This window comes from Tamandua tetradactyla, assembly GCF_023851605.1.
Source record: "Tamandua tetradactyla isolate mTamTet1 chromosome 15 unlocalized genomic scaffold, mTamTet1.pri SUPER_15_unloc_2, whole genome shotgun sequence".
Classification (NCBI taxonomy): Eukaryota; Metazoa; Chordata; class Mammalia; order Pilosa; family Myrmecophagidae; genus Tamandua; species Tamandua tetradactyla.
Window position 1 is genome coordinate 474,054 of NW_027518245.1, and position 25,587 is coordinate 499,640.

A 25,587-nucleotide genomic window follows, 5' to 3' on the forward strand; every position below is an offset into this window, starting at 1 on the left:
AAGTAATACAAACAGTGCCTCTTTAAAAAAACTTGTCCTGTACCCTATTAGGCACAAACAATATAAATGCAATAGTGAATGCATTTAGGAGTGGAATTGCTGTTTCTCGGGATATGTCCACACACATCCACCTATTTGAAGCACTATCCATCTCCAGCACAGTATAAGAAAGCTCCATTTATTATAGGCCCTTCCAAATGTTTCCTCTATTTTATGTTTCTTATATCTATAGATACATTTCCTTATTTTTTGCCCAGATAATAGTTTCTTCTTTACCATATTTCCAGGATTTCCCTAGGGAACAGGTGAGAAGAAGGGGCACCACACAGGATTAGGAAGCAACAGACACAAGAAGTTAGTTAAGTGGGGTCAGGGGACTTAAGCTCATCAGGAGCAAAAGTACCGTGTAAACTGACATCCACATATTTATTGTGCTCTTCATGGGAACTGCTTTAGAGAGTATAACAAAGCAAAATTATTTTTAATATCCATCATGCCTGCAAAGCTACAAAGTTTGTTTCATGGTTCCTGTCCCAGGAACCATTTATTACTTATTAGAATGTTTTCTATACAGCTCTCTTTGGGCTCCAGATTCAGTGTCTTTGAGAGCAGAGTGAGCATTGACTAACTTGCCTGAAACTGCAGAGGCAAAACTTTCTCCAATAATGCCAGATTAGATAAGGTGCATACAGGCTGGACCTCATTTCACAGGAGACCAAAGGTCTGTGCCTCCAAGATTTTTCTGATACAGCTCTGCCAACAATCAGAGGCCTGCTTCTGGACTCCAACATCTCCCCCTTTTTATTTTTTATGAAGAGTCCAAGTTTTCTCCTGATGGCCCTTTTGCAACTGTGTCTGTTTTAGGTTATTCCTCCCTGAGGAATCTTACCCATCATTGACTAACCAGTCATCTTCCAAGGCCAAGCAGGGTGATGTAAGGTAAGAGAAGGGCAACACTCCCCAAGAGGGTTTGATTTGTCTCCTTGACAGCCTATGCTTCCTGGCCTTTAAGCTAAACCATTACAGATTTCAATGCATTTAGTCTATCAACAAATTTAATATCTAAATTTCTTTTTATTTTTGTAGCACTAGCATGACAGAGGTTAAGACAGCAGTCCTTAGCTTAGATTTACATTGTTTTCCTTGAACCATGTCCAGATTATGCGTAAAAGACAAAAAGAAGAATTAATATCACTATTGAGCTAATAGTAAATCTTTCTGATGTTTTTTATCACATTAATGGATTTAGAGATTGCAGCCCTTGAGAAATCCCATTCATAACATCAGTGTTTTGTAATAATTTTGCAATGTTCCTTTGCATATCTACTACTCTTGTTTGAAGTTCATTAATATTTATAGTTAATTTATCTTGATGCCCTAATAAATGCCTTTTAATTTTTTCCCATTTATCTTTACTTTCATTATGTAAATATGGAGAAATACAGAAAGATGTGATATTTCATCACACAGCAAGTGCTGTTGCATTTTAAGTGATTGAATTTCATCTCCTAATATAATTACAGTTTTTACTAAGTCACTCATACACAGATTAATTTCTTTATTTACATTAGCCTGTTGAGTCCATACTTTAATTACACTTTTATGCCAATTTTGTACATAATGTACAGTTTGAGTTTCTTCTGTTAATGCCACCCCAGCTACTGCAGCTGCAGTAGTGAAGGCTATGAGTCCCAAGATTTCCATAATTAAAGTATGAATAAATCTTTTGGTGCACTTAAGCATATATTGTAAAATTTTGAGTAACATGTGCATATCAGGTGAAGATTCCAAAGGTCCAGTTTGGCTCACAGGAAGCTATACTCCAAGGTGCCTTCTTAAAAGAAGAAAGTCTGATTTTTGGAAAAAGAAGAATTAAGACAGGTAAATAATTAACAATCAGAGCATTGTATTTCTGATGAGGATGAATTAAAAGCAATTGTTCCTGTTAAAATAACATAAGGATTACTCACACAAGCTTGAATATAACCGGTTTGATCAATTTTAACTTTAAGGGAATAGATTGAATTTCTTAAAGAGTAATTTCCTTTCCAAATATAAATAGATGCTAAACTCATGGCCAGTTTCCAAACTGCTGTTTGTCAAGAACCTGAGATAACAAAAGGAGATGGGGCTGCCATTCCCATCCTATGTCACAAGATTTTATTTGTAGCATTGGTAAAAATCTCAGCAGAATGATTATTTAGAGTAAACCAAGGTAACTTAACCAAGAATTTTGAGTCAGAACTACAATTCTGAATTGCATACCCCTTAGGGGACCAATCTGTTACAATTCTATAGGAACCACTAATGAGTACTGATGTTTGCTCAGCATGGCATTGTTCCCATTGAATATTCTCTGACACAGGTGTCCATGTACATGAATTTTTACATAAAAGAGCTCATTAGGAATAGGCTCAGAAATTGATTTTTCTTTATATGCAAAACTTAGTCCAGCAAATACAATTTAGCTAGAGAATTATTTTTCTTAGGAGTATAACCTAGCCAAACTGAAGTTGTAATTTTAAACAAAGCATATTATCATAGCTTGAGAGACATAAAGGAAAGCCTTGAAATGCCATCACAGAAATATTAAATTTTTCTCTTTCTTTTTTTGGAAGTAAGGGAGACAAGAATCAACTAGTCCAGAAGATAAGTTGAATCATTAATATAAACAGCAGTAGCACTGCCCTGCCAAGTAACAGGTCTTAATAATGGAGGATTAGGTACATACACCCAATAAGTATAATTTTGAACTTTAGTTACAGGCATATTTAATATAGTTGCAAAGATAATGAGCAATATCAATTTATTTAAGTGCTTCTTAAAGTGTAAGATAAAGTGACTTATGGATAGTTCAACTACAGTCACCAAAGTAAGGAACAAATTAAGTATATTTCTTTCCTTGCCTGACTCCTTAAGAGTATCCTTAGCTTCCTGTGCTAACTTTTTTATTTGCTCCCGTGAAGGTAGTTTAGCTTGTTGGGTGCGGGGTATTACAACACTGCCTTTATGTTTCTTCTGTGGTTTCCTGTTCATATCTTGGCTTGATTCTTCTAGAAGGAATCCAGAACAATGGCTGTCCATCACCTGTGGAAACACAAGCATATTCTTTTCCCCACACTTTTACCCATCCAGCTTTTCATTCATTTGTATCTAAATCTTTCCACCAAATAGGTTGTTCTAAAAATTGTTTGTGTTATACCTTTGACCAATGTTTTTATGCAGCTGTTTCAGAGCCTTTAATATTGAGAGAATTTAGTGTTATCATAGCTTGGCTACATTGATTTCTAGGAGAAGGAGAGAATATCTCCCTATTTCCCCCTTTTTGTTTTTGAAATTGTATTTCAAGCATTTGATGAGCTCTATCTAGAATAGCTTGACCTTGTGGGTTATATGGAATTCTGGTCACATGCTTTATGTTCCATAATTCAAAAAATGACTCAATCTTTTTAGATATATAAGCTGGTCCATTATCTGTTTTTATTTGTGAAGGAATTCCCATATGTCCAAAACATTCCAGAAAATGAGCAACAATATGTTTAACTGTTTCTCCACTTGAAGGAGAAGGTACAAAATAGCCAGGATAAGTATCAATAGAAACATGAACATAAGCCAGTTTTCCAAATGATGGTACATGTGTAACATCAGTTTGCCAGATTTCATTTGGTTGTAAATCCCATGGATTTACTCTAGCTGGGAATGGTATAGAATGTAAAGGACTACAAGTTGGATAACGTTGAATAATTTGTTGTGCCTGAGCATGAGTCAAATGAAATTTTTGTTGTAAACCTTTAGAATTGCAATGTGTAAGATTATGCCATTTAGAAGCTTCCACAGTTCCAATTGATAATTTATCAATTTTATTATTACCTTCTACCAATGCACCTGATAATTGTGTATGAGATCAAATATGAGCAATGTAAATTTTATGAGTACATTGTCAGATTGAATTTTGTAGTTGTTTAAATAATTGACCTAATTCAGAGCTGTCAGTGTTTAGATTAACTGTGTTAATATTACAAGTGACAGTAACAGAATGTTGTGAATTTGTTATAATATTAAGTGAATTTGGTTTATCTTTTATTAATTGAGTAATTGCTGTCAATTCTGCTTTTTATACTGAAGCACACTTAGTGTCCCATACTTTTGTGTCTGATCCATAATATCCAGCTTTCCCTAATTTATTGGCATCTGCAAAATTAGTATCGGTATCAGTTAAAATTGTGTAACTGATTATTTTAGGCAAAATCTTAGTTGTAAGCTTTAAAACCTGAAATAATTCTGTTTTAAGATAATGATTATCAATTTAATCTATATAATCTGCAAGGCCTATTTGCCAATTTAAATTAGTTTGATATGCACTTTCAGTTTGCTCTTTGGTAAGTGGAACAATAATTTTCTCTGGATGTAATCCACATAATTGTTTTAGCTATAATTTGCCATTGAATATTAATAGACCACTTTATCTAGGTAAGTTCTTAATTTTTTCTGTGTGTAATGAGACAAAAATATTCATTCTAGTATAGCCTCATGTTGTGTTAAAATTTCTGTGGGAGAATTTTCTGAAGGAAAAATTAAAAACCGTACAGGTACTCCCATTTGAATTCTATGTAATTGAGCTGAATGAATATGTTCTTAAAGCCTTCCTAATTCCTTTTCAGCCTGAATGGTTAATTTTCTGGGACTATCTAATTGAGGATCTCTTTTTAAAATATCAAATAATTGATGTAAGGCATAAGTAGGAATTCCAAGCATGGGTCATAACCAATTATTATCTCCTAATAATTTTTGAAAATCATTTAGTGTTTGCAAATGATCTTTTCTTATCTGAACTTTTTGAAAAGTAACAGTAGTTTTATTTATTATACTGCCCAAGTATTTATGTGGAACTGTTTTTTGAATTTTTTTCTGGTGCTATTTGTAATCCTACTTTATTTAGTCTTTGTTCTAAACTTTGAAAAAGAATTTGTTACTGTTCTTGTCCCATAGCTATTAAAATATCATTCATATAATGAATGATATATGCTTCAGGGTATTTGTCTTGAACAGGCTGTAAAACCAATCCAACATATCTCTGGCATATTGTAGGACTATTTAACATGCCTTGAGGAAGAACTTTACACTGATTTCTATGTACAAACTCTTAATGATTGTATGTGGGCACAGTAAAAGCAAATTTTTCTTTATCTTGTTCTGCTAAAGGTATGGTAAAGAAATAATCTTTTAAATCTACCACAATAATAAACCAATTTTTAGGAACCATAACTGGTGTGGGCAAGCCAGCTTGTAATGACCCTATGGGTTGAACTACAGCATTAACTTTTCTTAAATCAGTTAACATTCTCCATTTTCCTGATTTCTTTTTTATAACAAATACTGGAGAATTCCAAGGACTATGAGATTCTTCTATATGTCCTGCTTTAAATTGTTCTTGAACTAACTGAGGTAAAGCCTCTAATTTTTCTCTAGATAGAGGCCACTGCTCAACCTACAGTCTCATTTGTTTTCCAAGTTAAAGGTATGGGTTGGGGTGTAATGTCGGCAGTGGCTCCTATTATAAATTTGGATAGCCAAGGCTTTGGTGAGAATTTTGTCCTTGAATATTTAAATTTTGTGAGGGGCTCTGTAGTGAATTGTAACCCATATTTTTCATCATGCTTTTTACTGCAGGAGCTAAGAATGGAATGTTAACATATGCTCTCCTTTGCCTAGTAAGTCTCTATCCCAGACATTTATTGCTATGTCCAGAATATAAGGCTGAATGATGCCTGTTTGATTATCTGGCCCTTTACAAGATAAGCTATTAACACTTTGTTGAACAGTGTTAACCGTGCCAATTCCATATAAAGGCTGGCTTAGTGTTTGCAGAGGCCAGCTTAATGGCCAGTATTTTAAAGCAATGATAGTAATGTCTGCTCCTGTATCTACAAGTCCTTTAAAAGGTTTGCCTTCAATCTGTATAATACATTCAGGTCTTTCTCTAGTTAATAATTCTTACCAATATACTTCTTGTTTTATAGTACTGCTAAATCCTTTTAATCTTTTCTTTCCTGAATATCCCATTTTATGACATGGTAAAAACTAATAATTGAGCAGTTTGGTCTCCTTCTACAATTTGATATGGACCTTGTACTGAAATTATAACTTGAATTTCAACTTTATAATTCTCATTAATGACTCTGTATGAACAAGGATACCTTTATTACTTAAACTATTTTTTTCCTAGCATGAATCCTACTGTCTGTGCAGGAATAAGGCCATATATTCCTGTCAATTTTTCAAGGATTAGATTCAGGAACTAGCATAATAGCTTTAGCAGTAAGTAAATCTTCTACTACACTTCTGCTGGTTGCAGGGGACAAATCTTGGATGCATCACCTGAGTGAGTTTGTACTGGGTACTGCATCCACTCAGCATTCTTTTGGTTGGGGCCCCCAAGATGGCCCCCATACCCAGTTTCCCAATAACAAATGTTCTTCAATATCAAATTGAGACCTACATTGTTTGCTCCAGTGATAACCTTTTTGACATTTAGAACACTTTCTGGAAGCATTTTTTCCTGATCTAATTTCTACATTACCATTATTAGTTTTGAGATGGGCTCCAAAATTAGTTGTAGTTTTACAATCTTTTTTCATGTGTCCAGGTTTTCCCACATTTGAAAATTTTCTTTTTGTGACCCTTTTGTGTTTATTCCAGCAATAGCTTAAGCTAACATGTGCATTTTATGTGGTTCTGAACCAATGTCCTTGCAACATCTAAGATAATCCTCTAGATGTCCTCCAGCACCTTTAGTAGGGTGTAAAGCCTTTTGATTTTCAGAATTAGCATTATCAAAAGCAAGTTTTTGTAATAATAAATCTCTTAATTCCACCTGAGAGACTGACTTTTCTATGTTATACTTTAATCAAGCTATAAAATCAGTATATGTTTCATTAGTTCCTTGTAAAATTTGTATAAAATGAGGAGAAGCAGTCCCAGGAGGAGTAATTTGTTCCTAAGCTCTGATACAAGCAAGTGGAATTTGAACAATAACCACATTATCATTCTGTATTTGAGCTCCAACCCCAGCATATGTGCCAGTTCCCATAATTTGATGTGCTGTGATGGGTACTGGTGGCTGTGAATTAGCATTTCAAGTTGTTTGTTGACCTGCTTCATCTAATAGATAATTTCCATTGCAAAAATTAAGAAGCTGTTAAAGCAGCATGAGCAAGCATCTCCCAGTCCCATGGAATTAATCTTTCATACTGTGCTAGTCCTCTTAAAAATTCCAAAGTATATGGAGAAGAGGTGTCATATTGAGCACAGGCAGTTTTTTATTCTTTTAAAATATAAAAGGAAGAGGCACATGCTCAAATTGGTGCCTTCCTAGAGGAAATTGATCATGGGGGGGAATTTGAGTACTTTGTACTGAAAGCATATAAGCTTCTAGATTCCTTTGTAATTGAGCCTATCAAATTCCCAATGAGACTGTTGGTTCTTTCGGAACCACAACTGAAAATCATGGTGGACATTCATTTGTTGCATTGTTGGAAAGAGCAAAAGGAAGAGGACACTGAGTATATTCTGACTGTTCAAAATATATTCCTTTATGGGATAATTTATCTACAGAGGTGAAATAAAGAAATTCCTCAGAATGGAAAAAAATGGTTTTTTCCTCCCTTTGTATTTCATCTGCAAAGCCCATCACTTTCATGGCCACTATCATTTTCATTTCCTGAGCGACTATGTTGAAGTGGCTGTAATACAGCTGTAGTTAAATTACAGAAAGACCAAATAGAAACAGGAATATATTCCCCTTGACTATAAACCTTTTTAAATTCCTTTATCACCTTGTGCCATTGTTTAAGATCTAAAGTTCTCTCTGGCAACCAGTGACAATATTTCTGAATAATGCAAAATAACTCTTTGAGTTTATCCTTTTTTACTTTCACCCTGTTTGCCTTTAACAAAGTATATAAAAAGTCTTATTTCACCATGTGAAGAAGAATATTGCCCCATTGTAACCCTGATTGCAACATTCCCTGAACAAAAACTTTTTACCAAGTTCTCTGAGTACAGAATCTCCCTCCTTTTGGGTCCTGGTGATGTGACTAAATCTTCTCCAATCTGTTGGAGCCTCCCCTTGTTCTTTTTCCTGTTCATCCTGGTTGGCCCTTTCAGGTCCCTGTTGGTCCCTGTTTGGGTGCCAATTCCTAGGGAACAGGGGAGAAGGAGTGCCATGCAGAATTAAGAAGTAACAGACACAAGAAATTAGTTAAGTGGGGTCAGGGAACTCAAGCTTATCAGGAGCAAGAGTACCATGTAAACTGACATCCACATATTTATTGTGCTCTTACATGGGAACTGCTTTAGAGAGTATAACAAAGCAAGATTATTTTTAGTATCTGTCATGCCTGCAAAGCTACAAAATTTGGTTGGACAGGAACCATTTATTACTTATCAGAATGTTTTCTATGCAGCTCTCTTTGGGCTCCAGAGTCAGTGTCCATGAGAGCAGAGTGAGCATTGACTAACTTGCCTGAAACTGCAGAGTTAGAACTTTCTCACAGTAGGGCCAGATTAGATAAGGTGCATTACAGGCTGGACCTCATTTCACAGGAGACCAAGGGGCCCATGCCTCCCAGGTATTTCTGACTGTGGCTGTGCCGACAGTCAGAGGCCTGCTTCTGGGCCCAGCAATGCAGAATTTTCTTTAAAATTTAGCATACATCGCAGATTACTAGCAGAACATCACTTAAGTTTAGTTCAGATGTAACAGCAATGTTAAAATTGACAAGTTTAATATTTTTTTTTCATGAGCAGGCACCGGGAATCGAACCCAGGTCTCTGGCTTGGCAGGTGAGAACTCTGCCTGCTGAGCCACCATGGTCCACCCTACAAGTTTAATTCTTAATTGCACCAAGTAAACTTAGCTATTTAAGTATTTTTAAAGTTATTCCCTCCAAAAAACTGAGAGCATTTCTTTTCCAGCACCACTCACAATAATTTCCCAATAGTTCTACTTTTGAAGGACTCTCAATTGGTAAATAAACTGCTATGTGGGATAGTCATAATTTCCTTACCCAAACAAAAACAAATATGGGCAAGTTATATATTGCATAGATTTATCTGCATATTCTGTTCTTTAGAATCTAAATCATTTACCATACAATATAATTTTTACTTATTCACCCCAAAGTGAAAACTGTCTGAAATATGGTCCCAGTCTGTGACCCTCCAGTTAATAGAATCATTTACTGTATTACCTCCAACAAGGTAATTTTTATATATATATCAAAATTACCAACTCAACATGGGGCACTCATTCAGTCTTTACTAATTCACAGACATATGAATTAGTGTCCAGCTTCTACCTTCTTAAGTGGATGGAATTATTTAAAACAAGTTTGATTCAGGACAATTAATCTTTTACATACATTTGCAATTCAGGTTAAGTTATTGACTAGTGCAGAAAAATAAACCCATAATGACAGGGCATCTACACACTCAATACAAAATTTAATTTTTTCCCTCTTTAAATAACATGTATTTAATTAGTCATGAAGCAGTTATTCTGTTTTCAATAACCACTTTTAGGAAAATATTCATAGGACTGTTTAGATAGTCCCAACAAAATAGTTATGTAAATACAGGCAGTGTAATCTCAGGAAATTCATTTACATATAAAAATCTATTTTGATATCTGAAGTTTACAAAAAGTAAATTCTTCAAATTAATGCTTTCTGTAACTCAAGCACTCTTCAATTGGCAAGAGGAAGCTGAAGTTTATCCATGAAGGTTAAAAGTGCTTAATATGAAACCTTTCTTCTAAGCTGATTTGGATTGCTTAAGAAATTGATCAAGAAACAGTGTGGTCAACTTCCGGAGAAGATGGCGGCTTAGTAAGATGTGTGGGTCTTAGTTCCTCCTCCAGAAAAGCAACTAAAGAAACAGAAACAATACAAAACAGCTCCCGGAGTCACGACAGAGACCAAAAAAGACAGCGTACCCCATTCTGGAACAGCTGAACGGGTAGGGAGAATCCACTGCTGTGAGATACCTGAGGGGTGCACGTTTTCCCGGCTGGGGTGGCTGGCGTCTGGGGTCCCCTCCACGCACGTGGCTCCCCGGTCTGACTGGGAACATTGGATAGCGGGGCCCTCCCGTCACGCTTGGCGTCTCGGGCCAGCTGGGCAATTTGGACCGGCACTCCCCCAAGCCACGGCCAGCGACCCCCGCCTCCACGCGCGGTTTCCCGGGCCGACTGCCCCGCAGACAAACGACCGCCACAAGCGCCACCTACTGGGCAGGAAAAGAAAAACAGAGCCCAGAGATTCCACAGAAAAACCTTTCAACCAGCTGGGTCCCACACCCAGGGAGATCTGATCAAATGCCCAGATACCAGCAGAAAATAATGGATGATGCTCGGAAAATTGAAGATATGGCCCAATCAAAGGAACAAACCAATAGTTCAAATGAGATACAGGAGCTGAGACAACTAATGCTGAATATACGAACAGAAATGGAAAAACTCTTCAAAAACCAAATCAATAAATTGAGGGAGGACATGAAGAAGATATGGGCTGAACAAAAAGAAGAAATAGAAAATCTGAAAAAACAAATCACAGAACTTGTGGGAGTGAAGGACAAAGAAGAAAAAATGGAAAAAACAATGGATACCTACAATGGTAGATCTAAAGAGACAGAAGCTACAATTAGTGAACTGGAGGATGGAACAACTGAATTCCAAAAAGAAACAGAAACTATAGGGAAAAGAATGGAAAAACTTGAGCAGGGAATCAGGGAACTGAATGACAATATGAAGCGCACAAATATACGTGTTGTGGGTGTCCCAGAAGGAGAAGAGAAGGGAAAAGGAGGAGAAAAACTAATGGAAGAAATTATCACTGAAAATTTCCCAACTCTTATGAAAGACCTAAATATACAGATCCAAGAAGTGCAGCGCACCCCAAAGAGAATAGACCCAAATAGGCGTTCTCCAAGACATTTACTAGTTAGAATGTCAGAGGTCAAAGAGAAAGAGAGGATCTTGAAAGCAGCAAGAGAAAAACAATCTGTCACATACAAGGGAAACCTAATAAGACTATGTGTAGATTTCTCAGCAGAAACCATGGAAGCTAGAAGACAGTGGGATGATATATTTAAATCACTAAAAGAGAAAAACTGCCAACCAAGACTCCTATATCCAGCAAAATTGTCCTTCAAAAATGAAGGAGAAATTAAAACATTTATAGACAAAAAGTCACTGAGAGAATTTGTGACCAAGAGACCAGCTCTGCAAGAAATACTAAAGGAGCACTAGAGTCAGATACGAAAAGACAGAAGAGAGAGGTATGGAGTAAAGTGTAGAAAGAAGGAAAATCAGATATGATATATATAATACAAAAGCCAAAATGGTAGAGGAAAATATTATCCAAACAGTAATAACACTAAAAGTTAATGGACTGAATTTCCCAATCAAAAGACATAGAATGGCAGAATGGATTCAGCTTTAAGACAAGATAAACTTATGAACCATGTAATAACATGGATGGACCTAGAGAATATTATGCTGAGTGAATCCAGCCAAAAACTAAAGGACAAATACTGTATGGTCCCACTGATGTGAACAGACATTCGAGAATAAACTTGAAATATGTCATTGGTAACAGAGTTCAGCAGGAGTTAGAAACAGGGTAAGACAATGGGTAATTGAAGCTGAAGGGATACAGACTGTGCAACAGGACTAGATACAAAAACTCAAAAATGGACAGCACAATAATACCTAATTGTAAAGTAATCATGTTAAAACACTGAATGAAGCTGCATCTGAGCTATAGGTTTTTGTTTTGTTTTGTTTTGTTTTGTTTTGATTTTACTATTATTACTTTTATTTTTTTCTCTATATTAACATTCTATATCTTTTTCGGTTATGTTGCTAGTTCTTCTAAACCAATGCAAATGTACTAAGAAATGATGATCATGCATCTATGTGATGATGTTAAGAATTAATGATTGCATGTGTAGAATGGTATGATCTCTAAATGTTGGGTTAATTTCTTTTTTTCCGTTAATTAAAAAAAAAAAAAAAGAGAAGGGATAATTGGAGATGAAGGGATACAGACTGTACAACGGGACTGGATATAAAAACTCAGAAATGGACAGCACAATACTACCCAATTGTAATGCAATTATATTAAAACACTGAATGAAGCTGCATGTGAGGTATAGGTTTTTTGTTTTTGTTTTTTTTTCTTTCTATTATTGTTTTAATTCTTATTCTGTTGTCTTTTTATTTCTTTTTCTAAATTGATGCAAATGTACTAAGAAATGATGAATATGCAACTATGTGATGTTATTAAGAATTACTGATTGTACATGTAGATTGGAATGATTTCTAATTGTTTTGTTAATTCTTTTTTTAATTAATAAAAAAAAAAAGAAACAGTGTGGTATTTGTAGATTTTTTACTATCTTAAAATTAGAACCCTATATATTCCCTCATCAACTTCCTCCCTTTTCTGTATTATTCTTGGCACTCAATAAGACGGTTAAAGTCTATTGTACTTTCACATTCTCATTAAGAATTTAGGATTATAAAATGTGCATAAACATTTTTTAAATAGTATATTTGGATAGATGACATGTTCATAGTACAATTTTACCAAAAAAAGGATAAATGTTATGAATCAGCCTTCCTTTTAAAGTGAAGTGAGAGAAAACTCAAGCCCTGTGCACTATTATAAAACAATGGCACATTGTAATGGATCATCAGTATTCACAATTCAAAAGCTTTTAAATATTGGAGATGGGACTATGGGAAGAAAAGATAAAAAATTTATCTTACAAAAATTTATCAACCCATCTAAGCCACCTGCCTAATGCCAGAAAATATTCTGGTATAAGTCAGTTCTTTCAAGTCAGAAAGTCAGGTTTTCTGGTATAAGCCTCCTCTTTCAGTTGAGGAGGTCATAGTGACATGTACATTATTAACACTTCTAGATTTCTACTTTTCCAAGGAAGGAAGCAATACATTTAACAATTCCACTCTTCCCCAAACCCTTAAACTCAACATTGTAGGCACAGAGTATAATCAAATCTTGGATGTTCTTCAATAGATAAGTAATAGCATAGCTATATTCGCAAAAATGTTGCTTTGGTATTCTTTCCTATGTAATCAAACACTCAGTGGCCACAGGTTTAATAGTCTGCCTTAGTTGACATTAAATTAATTTTTTGCGCCACAAGTCCATCTAAACTTCCTTTTAAGTCCTTTTTAATAAAGTCCAAGAGAAAACACCTGCTTCAAATTTAATTAGAGAGCATTAACCTACAAGGACACAAACCCCATTTTTAATAATGCTGCCTAAAACTATTGTTGGGATTCACTGAAGAAAAAGGACAGGAGGAAAAAATGTAAATCAGAACAAACTTATTTTATTCAGTTAAAGACCATATCTCTAGCTGGGATATTAAAATAAATTAATCTCACCAGTCCACATTCTAAAAGTTAAAACCACTAATAACAATCAACAGCAGGAAAAACAAACCTGCTAACAACCAGTCCACTCACTAGCAAAAAGCAGTTTAACTCAAATACTGAGACCAAAGTATAAACCCTACCTAACCAAACTGCCCCACACACCTCAACCACTAGCAAGGAAGAAAGGAAAAGCTGCTTAAAGAAGTAGCAATGAAAGCTTAAATATTTCTTACAAGGATAATAGTCCAGCTCCTGACACAGTGCTCTGAAGGACTAAAGGTGGGGTGAAGGCAATATTTAGGGATTAGTATCCTACATATAGGGTTAAAAACCCAAAGTACCACAAACACAATAACTTGTATATGAACTAGAGAACAAGATATTGCTGCTGCTACTTTTTGTCTTTTGAACAGATAGTATTTTGTAGGCTCTGCACTTCAATGTGAAAGCAGGATATTTTAAAAAATTAGCTAAAAAATTTGAAATTATTTGGCACCCCAATCTTTAGGGCCATATATCTTAACTTTGAAATTAAACATACTTATACCTTCTATTTCCTTCAATGAAACCACCTCACAAAAGTCAGAAAAATAAAACAATCTGAACATGATTGTTTAAAGTCCTAGAAAGTACTAAAAATTTTAAAGACAAAGGAAGGAAAGATAGAAAAAAAAGAGAGAAACAAAATAAGGAGGGAGAAAGCTTTAAAAGAAAGAAGGGGAAAAATCAATTGGCCTCTCTTTTATTTGGCAACAAGCAAGTGCACAAAAGTTCATTTGCAATTTGTTCAGTTATCTGTTTTTGCATATCTGCATTCTAGCCAGAAGGGACTGTGATGTTTTTCTGCAGCACATGAACATCTGTAGGTTCTAATCTTTTATAATAGTTCTTATTTGCCTCAATAATCTCAAAGCCAAATTTCCCATAGAAGTTAATTGCCAACTCATTGCTGATCTGGATATGTAGTTAGATGTTGTCAAAAGTGCCATCTTTTTCACAGATGTTTAAGACATGATTTAATGTTTTAGTTTCTATTCCTTGCCTTCAGTAAGGTGCCAGGCATCTTTGTGTCATGAGGTAAAGTCTCTTCTAATTCTGTGCATGATCCACCCTACAGCATACTGCACCTACTACAATATCATTGAACTAGGCATGTTTTGCTAGCTCTCCAACCTCCAGCACATCCTTGTATAACTTGTCATTGTAGCTAACTGGAAAGAATACATGCTTTAATCTCTTTAACTGTTTAATATTGTGTGGTGACACATCTCTTAGCTTGATCAGACCTTTCATATTCTCTATCTGCTGAGGCCATCATTACCACTGATATCAATGCCATCATCACTACTGCTTGAGCTCTTTGAGCCCTCAGCTTGGGCCACTCAACACCAGAAGCCAGTCTCTTCTTTTGGTGCAGGGAACTAAGCAGGTGACAGAAGCCCTGAGAATCTAGCATGACCCTGTGCCTCTGGAAGGGGTGACATATCCTCTCCACATATGTGCATGGAGCCCTCAGCTCCAGCCTGCCACCTTACCTTTAGCCAGTTTAGTTGCTATTTTGAATGGAATTTTTTCCTTAACTAACTCTTCAATTAGGTCATTGCTTTTGTATAGAAATGTTACTGATTTTTGCATACTAATCTTATATCATGGCACTTTACTGGAACTGTTCATTAGCTCAAGTAACTTTGCTGTAGATTTCTCAGGACCTTCCTAGTATAGTATCATATCATCTGCAAATAATGAATTTTACTTCTTCCTTTCCAATTTTGCATGCCTTTTATTTCTTTGTCCTGCCTAATTGCACTAGCTAGAACTTCTAGCACAATATTGAATAATAGTGGTGACAGTGGGCATCCTTTTCTTGTTTCTGATCTTCAGGGTAAAGATTTCAGTCTCTCTCCATTGAGTATGATGCTGACTATTGGTTTTTCATATATTTCCTTTATCATATTGAAGTAATTACCTTTGATTCCCATCTTTAGGAGTGTTTTTATCAGAAAACAATGATGAATTTTGTTGAATGCTTTTTCAGCACCAATTGAGATGATCATGTAATACTTTCCTTTTGATTTGTTAATGTGCTGTATGACACATTGATTTTCTTGTATTGAACCATCCTTGCATGCCTGGTATAGACCCCACTTGCTCATGGTGCATAATTCTTTTAATGTGCTGTTAGATTTGATTTGCTAATATTTTACTGGAATTTTTGCATCTATGTTCATTAGGGAGATTGGCCTGTAGTTTTCATTTCTTATAACATTTTTACCAAGTTTTGGTAATAAAATGATATTAACCTCATAAAATGATTTAGGTAGAGTTCATTTTTCCTAAATTTTCTGGAAAATTTTCAGGAAGTTTGGCATTAGCTCTTTTTGGAATGCTTAATAAAATTTCCCTGTGAAGCCATCTGGCCATGAACTTTTCTTTGGAGGAAGATTTTTAATGACTGATTGAATCTCTTTACTTGTGATTGGTTTGTTGAGATTGTCTATTTCTTCCTGAGTCAGTGTAGCTTGTTTGTGTGTCTCCAGAAATTTGCCCATTTCATCTAAGTGGTCTAGTTTGTTGACATATAGTTGTTCATAGTATCCTCCTATGAATTTTTTTTATTTCTTCAGGGTCTGTGATTCCTTCTCTTATTCTTTTGTTCTCCCATACATTTATCTCTGCTTTAATCTTTGTTATTTCTCTTCTTCTATTTACTTTGGGGTTACTTTGCTGCTCTTACTCAAGTTCTCCAGGTGTGCTAATAAATCCTCAAGTTTTGCTCTTTCTTGTTTTTTTCTTTTCTTTTTATTCTTTTTTTTTTTTTTTTGCATGGGCAGGCACTGGGGATTGAACTCAGGTCTCTGGCATGGCAAGTGAGAACTCTGCCTGCAGAGCCACCATGACCCACCCTTGCTTTTTAATATAGGCACTTAGGCTTTCATTTGTTTTCATATTATTGGATGCTAATAAGAAATTTGTGTTGAAAAGAAGTGATTACAGAGGATGAGGAATTCTTCTTTATTTGAGTTTTCTTCCATCCTTAATGCTGGGAACACTTTTTCACAGAATGATACACTTCCTTTAGATGCATCCATTTCTGGGGGACATCCAATTTAACAATCCTGCAGTGGACCCAGTGAATTCAGATGAGAAAAGGAAAATTGAATGCTGGTTATTACATCTTCACCTTTTGAATATCCTGAAGATTTGACACTTAAACTGAAAGTAAGATAATTTGCATTATATGAATCATGTGGCCAACAATGGTCTGTATCTGAGGATTTGATAGAGTAGGCAACAGGATTTTCAGTGGTGTATAGGATTAAATCACCATGCTTTAAATTACACATAAATAACTAAAATCTCACCATGAGTGTTTTGTGCCTCCCAACAGCTCAATAAATGGCCACATCGCAGCATTTAACAACTTAGTTTTAAACCTTAACTATTTTCTTACCCACTGTCCAATGAAAGGAAAAAGAACACATTTCTTCAAATATGTTTTTAAATTAGTACATATTTCACATCAAAAAATAATCTTGAGATCCTATCAATTAAGTTGATTTAGGTATATGAAATGTAAACTTGGTAATGGTCCTATACCCCAAATGATCTAATTTTTAGAAGGTCTGTTAAAATCATAGCTGTTAACACATTCCCAATTTTCTCCTTACTACCTGTTCTTTATGCAGTGAAAGGTTTATTCCTGGATTCAGGAAAACTTTTCAGGAGAGAAAACCTGCCTGTTACTTTCTTTGTACTCCCTGCCCAGAGAATGAGATATTCAATGGGACAGGTAAGTGCATGCTCACAGAGAAAGCCTCAACCTATCTTTTATATCTCCCACCCACAGAATGTATTGGCTAGAATCTGCAGCATAATTACAGAGTCAAAATTCTTCTTCATTCAGTAAGTTAATATTTGTAATTAATAAAATTTTCCATTGAAATTACACTCTTTTGATGCACTGAATTAGCTTCTTTCACTTATTGGTTTAGATTATTGCAGGCAAAAAAATACATTATTACAGGCAAATCATCTTCAGAAAACTTTTTTATACTGCAGTACAGTGATCTAAATTACATCCCCCCTTTGGAATTTAACACATAATATTATAAGTACCTGATATTCATTTTGCATGAAAAGGTATTTAGAATAAATTAAAGGCATATGTCCTTACCATATTCAATTTCCCCATGCTTAACACTGCTATTGACACCGAACCAATACTCAGAAAAGTTGTGATTGTTTATGAAGTGAGTATTTCTGTGGTATACAAAATGATGATTATATAACATACTCTCAGTGGGTAGGTTTTAGTTTCTTTGTTCCTCTAGTTCACAGCTAAGTAAGGGAGACAAAATACAAAAACATTTCATGTTCATTTTTAAAGACTGCAATAAAAGTATGTTTAAGGACATAAGGAAGAGCATGCATATTGTCAGGATGGGACTCATGTAATTCTTCATAGAGGTAGTGACACTAGTATTATGTAGTATAAATGAAGGGTGAATAAATTTTGGCAGAATTATGAGAAATAGCAAAAAGACTCAAATCACCACTGTGCACAATATTCAGAGATTCAGAGAAAAGAAAAACAAAATTTCAATGTCACAAGATCACAGAAAATATTGTAGATGGGGTCCAGACCATAATGTAGAAAAGGAGTAGAAAATCAATACTTAGGATTTTATTCATACCTTTAAATGTCTTGAAATTATTGATACATGTGATATTATAAAGAGTGGTCTTTTCTACTTTTTAAATAATTAATATGCAGATTGTTTTCACATAACTTTACCAACACTTTGTATTTTTAAATGAGTTGACATTGATGATATAACCTGCCATTTGTTCAATTTGTAAAAATGGTTCATGTACACACTGTACCCAATGTATAAAGTAAGTTAAAGGTATATTTTCCATGTGCACACATAAAGAACAATGTACCAACCAACTTCAATTTTGACTTGTTTGGAGATTAAGAAATAAACTTGTAAACAGTCCATAGTTTAATGTAGATAATTTAATATGAATGATGAAATGCTCTGAAATAAAAGATTTTACATGTGAATTCATATGGGATTGAGCTAAAGCTGATGCCAGAGAAAATCATATAACTCTAAGGTGTGTTGATTATATATATATGTTTATTATTTACTATGCTTATTTAAACTTTAAAAAGTTCAAGTTCCTACAGCCTAGAGCCTTTGCAAGCAGGGGCTCCAGAGCTAGCAGCAACTATTTCCACAATGGGCAGATTTCAGCAAGAATCTCATTTCCAACTTAGTTCCATCTCCCACCTCTGAGGCTGGGTAATCCAAGCACACCTGTTTTAAACTTGTCAAGCTGCAGCAGGTCTGCAAGAGACAGAAAGTCCTCCACTTGGGATAAGAAAAGGACTTGGAACAGCCCTGACCCAACTATTATCTGGAAACGGCATAAACTTGGGTGCCGTAAACTTGAGCTTTTCCTTGCAGAAGACCAGGGCATTCATGGCTCCATATTTCCACAAACAGAGAAGCTGTGGTACCCATCCATTATGGTCCCCAGTGTTCATCAACCATCGCCAAGGCCAGCAGCTTCAGGTCTGGCCAGATCCTGTATGGCTATGCAGGGGAGGTGAGAGTGTAAGGAGAGGTTACCAAAATCTGTCATCTGCTGGGAAGCCTGGGGAAATATATTTGTTCATCCTCTCTCTAAAACACTTTGGAATTGGTAAGCCCACCTTGAATGAGAAAATGGTCCTGGTTTGTCTGGAACATATTGACAAACCAAAAACCAAAGGAGACCTTTAACAAAAAATACAATCAACAACAAAATCTTAGACAAGAAAGGGAAACCATCTTTCAAATTAATCTGATCAAGTTAATAATGTGCCCAGAAAGCAGAAAAATAGAAAGAAAATAAAACCAAAAAGTTGGTTCTCTGAGATCAATAAACCCTTAGGTAAACTGACAGAAATAGAGTAGATGCAAATAAATAAAATCAGAAAAGAGAGGGTGTTCAATACCACAGAACCTAAAGGATTACAAAAATTCATAACAGAATAAAATGAATAACTGTATGAAACAAACTAGGCAACTTAGGTGCAGTGGATAGCCTACACAGAATGGAGAAGAAATAGAAGATGTCAACAAACCAATAACTCATAAAGAGGTAAATCAGTCTTCAAGACCTCCAAACAAAGAAAATTCCAGCACCATGTAGGTTCCAAAGTGAATGTTATCAAGTATTCCAAGAAAAATTAACACCATTTCTCTTCAAACTCTTCCAAAAAGTTGAAGATGTAACACTATCTAACTTATTCTATGAAGTAAAAATCATCCTAATATCAAAGTGTGGTAAAAATTCTACAAGGAAAGAAAATTACAGACCAGTGTCTCTAATGAACTTAGATAAAACATGCTCAACAATTTACTTGCAAAAAAATATATCATTACATTGAAAGAATAATACACTGTGACCAAGTGGGTTTATCCCAGTTATGCAAAAGTGGTTTAACATAAGAAAATCATTTAAGGTAATAGGTGATATTAATGAATCAAAAGGGGAAAAACATCTGATTTATGCTGAAAAGGGTTTCAACAAAACTCATTATCCTCTTTTAAAAAAATACTTCAAGTGGTTGTGTAGAAGGAAAATTTCTCAGCCTGATAATGGGTATATATGAAAAATACACAGCTAACATTATAATCAATAGTACGAGACAGAAAGCTTTCCCAGAAAGATTGGGAACAAGTAAAAGATGCCTACTGTCACCACTATTGTTCTACACTGGGCTAGAAATTTTAGCTAAAGAAATTAGGCAAGAAAAAGAAATTAAAACCATCCAAAATGGAATGGAATCTGTAGAAAACAGGATGCTATATTTGAAAGTCCTGAAAAAACTACAGTAAAAATACTTGAACTATTAAAGGAGTTCAGCAAAGTGGAGGGATTCAATATAAGACATATACATCCAACCAACATAAAAAATACAAAAATCAGTAAGGTTTCTAAATATCATGTATTGCACTATCTGATGAGATAATCAAGAAAAAAATTCCATTCACAAATGTCAGGCAGTGCAATGGTGGCCTAGTGGCAGAGTTCTTGTCTGCCATGCCAGAGACCTAGGTTTGATTTCCAGACCCTGCACATGCCAAAAACAAAAAATCAAATATCTAAGGATAAGCTTAAGGATGCAAAAGATCTCACACACAGAGAACTACAGAACATTGCTAAAACAAATAAAAGAAGAGCTAAATAAATAGACATTCTATGTTCCTGGGCTGAAGGGCTAAATATTCTTATGGTGTCAATTCTACTCAAATTGATCAAAAGATTCACTACAATAATAATAAAGTTTCCAATAACTTGCTTTGCATAAATGAAAGTTTGTTATGAAATTCCTTCAAAAGGGAAAGGGACTTCAAATAGCCAAAACACCTTCAAAAAGAAGAATGAAGTTAGATGACTCATGCTTCATGGATTTAAAGGGGATTATAAACACACAGTGGTCAAACACCAGGTTACTAGCATAAAGATAGGCATGTTGATCAAAGAAATCAAACCGAGATTTTAATAAAAGACCCTTCTATATTTAGTCAATTGATTTTTGTCAAGACTACCAAATCTATTCAAATGGTACATTGTAGTCTCTGAAATAAATTGCATAAGGAGAACTGGACATCCATATCCAAAGAAATGGAAGAGGACCCCCTATCCTACACCCTGTACAAAAATAACATGAAATGGATCAGAGACCAAAAAATATTAGTAACATAAAACTGTTAGAAAAGGAAATAGGAAAAATTCTTCAAGACCTACTGTAGGAGTTAGCTTCTTAGATCTTATACTCAAAGCACAAGCAATGAAACAAAAGTAAATATATGGGACCTCTTCAAAATTCAATTTTTCAGTGCATCAAAGACCTTTGTCCAAAGAGTGAAAAGACAGCTGACAAAATGGGAGAAAGTATTTGAAAACCACCTGTCTACTAAGGGTTTCAGATATAGAATATAAATAAAGAAAATGTACACCCAATAATGAAAAGACAAACAAACACTCCTTAAAATGGACAAGATAGATAAATACACTTTTTTAAAAAAAAAAAAAAAAGCTGAACTGAAGGTCAAAGAACAGATAGACAACAAATTCATCTAGCAAGAAAACCCTAGGTAAGAGAAGTGAAAGCAATCATCAGAATAAACTAATTAAGGTAATTAAATGTCTGGACGCCAGCAAAAAATAACAAATCACACCAGGAAAATTGAAGATACAGCCAGTCAAAGGAACAAATCAATAGTTCAGATGAGATAGAAGAGCTGAAACAACTAATTCAGAATATACGAACAGACATGGAAAATCTCATCAAAAGCCAAATCAATGAATTGAGGGAGGATATGAAGAAGGCAAGGAATAAACAAAAAGAAGAAATGGAAAGTCTGAAAAAACAAATCATGGAACTTATGGGTATGAAAGATACAGTAGAAGAGATGAAAAAACAATGGAAACCTACAATGGTAGATTTCAAGAGCCAGAGGTTAGGGTTAGTGAACTGGAGGATGGAACATCTGAAATCTGACAAGATACAGAAACTATAGGGAGAAAATGGAAAAATATGAGCAGGGACTCAGGGAACTGAATCATAACATGAAGCACACAAATATACATGTTGTGGGGGTCCCAGAAGGAGAAGAGAAGGGAAAAGGAGGAGAAAAACTAATGGAAGAAATTATCACTGAAAATTTCTCAACTCTTATGAAAGCCTTAAAATTACAGATCCAAGAAGTGCAGCATACCCCAAAGAGAATAGATCCAGATAGACGTTCTCCAAGACACTTACTAGTGAGAATGTCAGAGGTTAAAGAGAAAGAGAGGATCTTGAAAGCAACAGAGAAAAGCAACCCATCACATACAAGGGAAACCCAATAAGACTATGTGTAGATTTCTCAGCAGAAACCATGGATGTGCGAAGACAGTGGGATGACATACTTAAATTACTAAAAGAGAAAAACTGCCAACAAAGAATTCTATACCCAGCAAAATTGTCCTTCAAAAATGAGGGAGAAATTAAAATATTTTAAGACAAAAAATCACTGAGAGAACTTGTGACCAAGAGACCAGCTCTGAAAGAAATACTGAAGGGAGCACTAGAGACAGATATGAAAAGACAAAAGAGAGAGGTGTGGAGAAGAGTGTAGAAAGAAGGAAAATTAGATATGACATATAAAATACAAAAAGCAAAATGGTAGAGGAAAGTACAACCCAAACGGTAATACACTAAATGTTAATGGACTGAACTCCCCAATCAAAAGACATAGACCGGCAGAATGGATTAAAAAACTGGATCCTTCTATATGCTGTCTACAGGAAACACATCTTAGACCTAAAGATAAACATAGGTTGAAAGTGAAAGGTTGGGAAAAGATATTTCATGCAAATAACAATCAGAAAAGAACAGGAGTAGCTATACTAATATCCAACAAATTAGACTTCAAATGTAAAACAGTTAAAAGAGACAAAGAAGGATACTATCTACTAATAAAATGAACAATTCAACATGAAGACATAACAATCATAAATATTTATGCACCAAACCAGAATGTCCCAAAATACACGAGTGAACACTGAAAACACCTAAAAGGGAAATAGACACATCTACCATAATAGTTGGGGACTTCAATTCCCCACTCTCATCAATGGACACAACATTGAGACAGAGGATCAATAAAGAAACAAAGAATTTGAATATTACAATAAATGAGCTAGACTCAACAGACATTTATAGGACATTGCACTCCACAACAGCAGGATACACATTTTTCTCAAGTGCTCATGGATCATTCTCAAAGATAGACCATATGCTGGGTCACAAAGCAAGTCTCAACAAATTGAAAAAGATTGAAATCATACAAAACACTTTCTCAGGTCATAAGGGAATGAAGTTGGAAATCAATAATAGCAAAGCACCAGAAAATTCACAAATATGTGGAGGCTCAGCAATGGGTCAAGGAAGAAATTACAAGAGAAATCAGTAAATATCTCAAGGCAAATGAAAATGAAAACACAACATATCAAAACTTATGGGGTGCAGCAAAGGCACTGCTAAGAGGGAAATTTATTGCCCTAAATGCCTATATCAAGAGAGAAGAAAGGGCAAAAATTGAAGAAGCAACTGTCTACTCGGAAGAACTGGAGAAAGAAAGGCAAACTAACCCCAAAGCAAGTAAATAACAAAGATTAGAGCAGAAATAAATGAAATTTAGAAAATGAAAAGAATTGAGAAAATCAATAAAACCAGAAGTTGGTTCTATGAGAAAATCAATAAGATTGATGGGCCCTTAGCAAGATTGACAAAAAGAAGAAGAGAGAGGATGCAAATAAATAAGATCAGAAATGAAAGAGGAGACATAACCACTGACCCCACAGAAATGAAGGAAGTAATAATGGGATACTATGAACAACTTTATGTCAATAAATGCAACAATGTAGATGAAATGGACAACTTCCTAGAAAGGCATGAACAACCAACTTTGACTCAAGAAGAAATAGATGACCTCAACAAACCAATCACAAGTGAAGAAATTGAATCAGTCATTAAAAAGCTTTCCAAAAGAAAAGTCCAGGACCAGACAGTTTCACATGTGAATTCTACCAAACATTCCAGAAAGAATTAGTACCAACTCTGCTCAAACTCTTCAAAAAAATTGAAGTGGAGGGAGAACTACCTAATTCATTCTATGAAGCAAACATCACCCTCATACCAAAACCAGACAAAGATATTATAAAAAAAGAAAACTACAGACCAATCTCTCTAATGAATATTGATACAAAAATCCTGAACAAAATTCTAGCAAATCAAATCCAGCAACACATTAAAAGAATTATACATCATGACCAAGTAGGATTCATCCCAGGTATGCCAGGATGGTTCAACATAAGAAAATCAATTAATGTAATACACCATATCAACAAATCAAAGCAGAAAAATCACATGATCATCTCAATGGATGCAAAGAAAGCATTTGACAAAATTCAACATCCTTTCCTGTTGAAAAAACTTCAAAGGATAGGAATACAAGGGAATTTCCTTAAAATGATAAAGGGAATATATGAAAACCCCCCAGTTAATATCATCCTCAATGGGAAAAACTGAAAACTTCCCCCCTAAGATCAGGAACAAGACAAAGATGTCCACTATCACCACTGTTATTCAACATTGTGTTGGAAGTTCTAGCCAGAGTAATTAGAGAAGAAGAAGAAATACAAGGCATCAAAATTGGAAAGGAAGAAGTAAAACTATCACTGTTTGCAGATGATATGATACTATATGTTGAAAACCCTGAAGAATCACAGCAAAACTACTAGAGCTAATAAACGAGAACAGCAAAGTGGCAGATTACAAGATCAACATTCAAAAATCTGTAGTGTTTCCATACACTAGTAACGAACATTCTGAGGGGGAAATCAAGAAATTAATTCCATTTACAATTGCAACTAAAAGAATAAAATACTTAGGAATAAATTTAACTAAAGAAACAAAAGTCCTATACAAAGAAAACTACAAGAAACTATTAAAAGAAATCACAGAAGACCTAAATAGATGGAAGGGCATACCATGTTCATGGATTGGAAAACTAAATATAGTTAAGATGTCAATTCTACCTAAATTGATTTACAGATTCAACGCAATACCAATCAAAATCCCAACAACTTACTTTGCAGAAATAGAAAAACCAATAAGCAAATTTATCTGGAAGGGCAGGGTGCCCTGATTTGCTAAAAGTATCTTGAAAAAAAAGCTGGAGGTCTCACACTGCCTGACTTTAAGACATATTATGAAGCCACAGTGGTCAAAACAACATGGTACTGCATACAGATAGATATTTGGACCAATGGAATTGAATAGAGTGTTCAGATATAGGCCCTCTCATCTATGGACATTTGATCTTTGATAAGGCAGTCAAGCCAACTCACCTGGGACAGAACTGTCTCTTCAATAAATGGTGCCTGGAGAACTGGTTATCCATATGCAAAAGAATGAAAGAGGACCCATATCTCACACCCTATACAAAAGTTAACTCAAAATGGATCAAAGATCTAAACTTCAGGTCTAAGACTATAAAATAGTAAGAGGA

At 35.0% G+C, this 25,587-nt stretch overlaps 1 long non-coding RNA gene and 1 pseudogene across 1 annotated transcript in view; one reads left to right on the forward strand and one right to left on the reverse strand.

Moving 5' to 3' along the window:
- Positions 1-25,587, forward strand: part of LOC143672780 (uncharacterized) — a 130,243-nt gene that overhangs the window by 24,740 nt on the left and 79,916 nt on the right. The window contains exon 2 of the long non-coding RNA XR_013170025.1: positions 865-939. This is a non-coding gene — a long non-coding RNA (uncharacterized LOC143672780). The remainder of the gene's footprint in view (positions 1-864; positions 940-25,587) is intronic.
- LOC143672773 (N-alpha-acetyltransferase 50 pseudogene) lies at positions 14,195-14,761 on the reverse strand (annotated as a pseudogene).